Raw genomic sequence first — 5169 nt, 5'->3', positions numbered from 1 at the left:
AGGTCAGCAGACAAGGAGCAGGACAGGTCGGAGATTTGAGGGGCGCAGTTGGCGGGCAGAAGTTGGGTGGGGTCAATAGGGGGGTTGGGGACAGGTCAGGGCTGTTGGGGAGACACACAGCCTTTCCTAACTGACCCTCCATCAAATATTGTGAACGCGTCGGGCACATAAAGTTTGCCTACGCCTTGCCCTAATGTCTAAAAAAAAAAAAATGGACTTTGATTGTTAATTTAAATGCGCTATATTGGAGTATATAAGGTTAGAATAGCTCACATTTCGCTCGCAGTCAGGCTGTCCCCCACTCACTGGTAGGCACGGGCATTACCATTGGTCTATCTCCTCCTCTCCCTCCAACTGACGTATTGCTTAGAAGAATTCTTTGACCTAGCATCAGTCGCCCGCTGTCGGCATGGCCCGAGCACAGTGTCCACCGGTGTTTGTCAATCTCGTCAGCGTGTACTCTACTGAAATAGCGTAAACAAGGAAGCAGGGAGCTGGGCACGCTGGTTTACGTTTTAATTCAATCATATAAGTTCCCTTATTAGATTTCTAAAACATGGAATCAGTTCGTGTTAAGAGAAGAAAGGAGCAACAAAATTGTTTCATCGTAAAGTGCCTTTTCGAAACTTGCCACATGTAAAGAAGACAAACTAAGAATTGCTACACTGTCCCAATAGCGCCACGACCGATGATTTGTATGCATTGAACAAGGATAATTGGGCTGTGTCAGTTAAATTGTACAATGATGTGATTGAGGAATTTAGCATCATGAGTATTCTAGTGAGCGATGTCTCATTGCTCTGCAGGACAGGAGAGTGAAGAAACCTTAATCCTGTTGTTGGCCACTTTGCGGTTAAGCCTCATTTATCTGTTAAGATTATTGAAACTGACATGCATCTTTTGTATAAGCCTGGCTTTCACTACATGCAAAAATGTGGTATTGTGTGTCTCATTTTAAGTACAAGTGTTAGATGTTAATTTTTTAACATTAAGTTTAGTTAAGTTTTAGTTTCTTTAGTTGATGAATAAAAATAAACATTCTTAGTCGACTTGAGGGTACTCAAAATGTTTTGCCTTTAAAATAAAATTCCCTGGGTGTCACCCTAATTGAAATGGTTGCTGGCGCACGCCTAGCATAAGGCAGTACAGTCTGAATAAACTTCCCTCTGCAAACACAGTGTTCATAGTGTAAAAGAGAAGGTCTACTCATCAATCCTTACAATGTCAGTGGTAAGGAAAACCCCTCAAGAGGCTGCCTTAAAATATTTGGGGCATGAAGAAACACTAACTAAGGGGGAGGGGAGAATCCAATGACTGAGTGATGATGTCATCCCTTAAAATATTAAGTTCGTCGATCTTGTTTAAAATTCTGATTCTTTTCTTGCAGTCTGGAAATTTTGTAAAATGTGAGGATTCCTGAACGAGAAGATCACGGACATGGACAATTATTATTCAAGTTTGGCCCAATAATCCTGCACAAAGCTGCAGCCGTAAACTCTACTGCTAGACCTGAAGCAGTCTCAAATATATTTTTTAAAATTTTCTTTGATAAACATGTTAAATTTGCTGTTAGATACCAGTATACTCCTGCTCACATCACTAGTAAAAATTCTTCAAAGAAACAGTAAGTATAAGGGGCAGGCGACTCACCCTGCGGCGCCATCCTGCTGGTCATTGGGAATTAGCTCTTTTGCCTACACCAAGGCACACCTACAGCCGGTGTCCTGCTGCCGCTGGCCTGAAGCTCATTGGCATAGTGTCCCCGATCCCAGCATGACCCGACGGTGCCCTTATGGAACCTCTTACTGGGGTGCTGCCCCAACGGCAGAACCCCCCCACTACGTACTCTGCCTCTGGCGTTCCGGTCCCCTTTACACTGGGGAACACTCCAATCCCAATATCCCATCTTGCCTTAGTCTGGGCTACCTGCCAGGCATCACCAAAGCCCCTGCTCCCTGGGAAGCACGTGCAGTGTAAAAGCCATCCATCCTTAGCAAGGAGGGTTCGAGTGCCCTAGCATGCGGTCCTTCCCTGCCACCTGAGTACCTATTTTTTAGACCTTTGATATCAGGCTTGACAGCCTCGGAGGTACACCAGGCCCGCCGAGCTACCACCTGCTCCTTTCTCCAGCATCCGACCCGTCCTTATCAGATAGCCCGTCAGGCGGACACCCATGCTTCCTCCCAGCGCTGCACGAGCCTGCCGAAGTGCCTGGGCATCGAGGCGAGCCTTACATTAATACAAGCACCCAGCTAGCGGTATAGATCGGAGCTCAACTAGAGAGACCAAACGCACAGCTGTGGGCTGCTTCAGCAGTCACTCACTCAGCCCAGCGCCTTAGGCTCTCCACCGGGGCTGTAATATACCAAAGAAGCCACCTTTTAAGGCAGGAGACTAGGTGACCACCCTGCTACAGTAACGAAAGCAGGTCCCCTCAAAAAAAACTGGGAAAAATGCAAAATTTGTCAAACATTGCTATGAATTAATCCCCAATTTGTAGCGCCTTTAAAGGTTCCAGGCCTGACAGGACCAGAAGGTTTCGGTTCCCTCAGCTGAAATTCAACAATTGTGCTGGGTTTGATAATGCCCTCTTTTGCCCACAAGCAAGAAACCAAGGCCCTTGATCCTGCCACAGATCTAGAGTCCTAACGCACCCATGCAATGGTCCTATTGAAAATCAAGACAGCTTCTGTTCAGGTGCATGTCGATCTGACAGAGAGTCAGGTACAACAGAAAACAACATTCAAACCCACATTCCAGCAAACATTCATGAGCGTTCTGGGCTCAGCCTCAGAATATGAATCTGCTTACATCTGGAATCTCCCAAGCCGTTCCAGATATTCTTCATATGATCCTATCCCACATACTTAAAAAGAAAGATAGAATTGATTTAATTAGATGCATATCATTATTCAATCTGCTGGAAATCATTAAGAGTAGAATTACACTTTGTATTTAAAAGAGTTTAGAAAGAAAACTGAAAATATTTTTCTTATTTGTGTTTTAACATAGTGCCTAGGAACCAAGTCATAGCTCAGTACTCCATTGTGCGCCAACGTACAAACCAACAGATGGGCCCTGCTCCAAGGAGCTTACAATCCAAGTCTATATGTCCATCGTGTGTCTTAGGGCTTGGCTACACGTAAGAAACTTCAAACGCTGCTACTGCGAGCGCTGCCGCGGCAGCGCTTTGAAGTGTGAGAGTGGTCGCAGCACCAGCGCTGGAGAGAGCTCTCCCAGCGCTGCATGTACCCCACCGTCCCCATGGGGATTAGCTGTGGCACTGTTTACACTTGGCGCTGTTACGTGCTGTATCTGGCAGCACTCAGGGGGGTGTTTGTTTTCACACCCCTGAGCGAGAAAGCTTGCAGCGCTGTAAACCACCAGTGTACCCAAGGCCTTAGACAATTGGGGAGGAAGGAGTACAAAGAAACAATGAGACTATATTGGTCAGCATAGTTAAGCAGTGGTCTTAGCCCAACGGCCTGTAGGTTCATAAGGCAAGTTAAGTTAGCCTTCCTGATCATGAGATTTTCTCCCTTGCCCCCACATTTAGGAACAATTGTGTTTGTACGTGCTTAGTAAAGGAGGAACTTCTTGCTGAAAGCTGTTTTATCATATGCATTAGATTGGGTATGGCAAGCCTGCGGCACGTGAGCGATTTCAGTGGCACTCACACTTTCCCGTGTCCTGGCCACCGATTCCGGAGGCTCTGCATTTTTAATTAATTTTAATGAAGCGTCTTAAACATTTTTTAAAAACTTTGTTTACATTACATACAATAGTTTCATTATAAAATTATAGACTTATAGAAAGAGCCTTCTAAAAACATTAAACTGATGGACTGGCACGGAAACCTTCAATTAGAGTGACCAAATGAAGACTCGCACAGGCACTTCTGAAGCTGCCGAACCCTGCAGGAGTCGAACAAAAAAAAATCAAAGTCAGAATTATAGCAGTCGTTCCTTCAAACAGTATTAAGGAAGCACATTGGAAACGTCTTGTGTCAAAACATAGTCCTGGAAGGGCAGATATCTCATGCACATGCACACTAGATGTACAGTGCGTTATCCGGGACTAATATTTTTGTCTGAAAGATAGTTTAATGTTTAACAATTTTGCCCCACCTGCTCCCATTCAGTGCAAAATTGCAGAAGTGACTTTTCAAGCATGTTTGTTTTTAAATTGCAGGGTAACTATTTTAGCTATTTATCAAATGTTATATCTGCCTCCTCTAGTTGCAAAGGGACAGCTTAGTTGGGAAGGTAGATATCCTAAAATACACAAGTGCAAATACCCAGCATTGCTCACCCAGCCCTTGCTCCTGCGCCAATCTGTTAAATGCCACGTATTTTACTGTCTTTTCCTTTATTGGATAAGGACAAAGATCTTGTCTGCTGTTGTATGGAAGTTAAAATAGCACAGCAATTATTTGAGTAGGAACTTGTGCAAGTGCCTGTCATCAAAAAATATCCTATTCTCACTATTATGCAGCATGTTCTGAGACCAGGCTGGACGTCTCCCCCACCCCAATGGCAGCTGCCCATTTAAGTGGGGTCATCCTCAACTGATTTGGCCTCTTACAGTTGGTCTGGCTACTCAACTTTCATGTTCTCTGATGTGAAATATTTTCGTTGCTGTATTTTCCAGGCTTATGCATCCGATGAAGTGGGCTGTCCCAGACAACGAAAGCTATGCTCATAAATGTGTTAGTTTCTAAGGTGGCCACAAGTTACCTCCTGTTCTTTTTTGTGGATACAGACTACACGCTGCTACTTCTGAAACCTGGTCATTAAGTGGGCATGCCCACAGTCGTACAAAGCACTTTCAAACATCACTTGATGTAAAAGACTGCGCAGGTATTATTAATACCAATAAAAGAAGCGAGTTATGGCTTTCAACAATCTATTTTTGGGATAAAAACATTAGAATGTTCCCTTAAGATGCCAGGGAAAGCATTTATGGATTAGATTCTGATAGCCAGCAGAGTATTCAGAATGCTTCTTCAGACAAGTTGTTTCAAAGGATTCCACAGGACAGTTTCACAAGACAGCGTATTAATGTCTACATGTACTGTAATCACGTTCCTTAAAGCAAGAGCTCAGATGCTTAGGAGTAAATGTATATTATCTTTTACAAATAAAAATGTTGTGCCACGTATTCCAAGGT

The sequence above is a fragment of the Chelonoidis abingdonii genome, chromosome 18, assembly GCF_003597395.2.
Source record: "Chelonoidis abingdonii isolate Lonesome George chromosome 18, CheloAbing_2.0, whole genome shotgun sequence".
Classification (NCBI taxonomy): domain Eukaryota; kingdom Metazoa; phylum Chordata; order Testudines; family Testudinidae; genus Chelonoidis; species Chelonoidis abingdonii.
Note: the sequence above shows the minus strand (reverse complement) of the source record.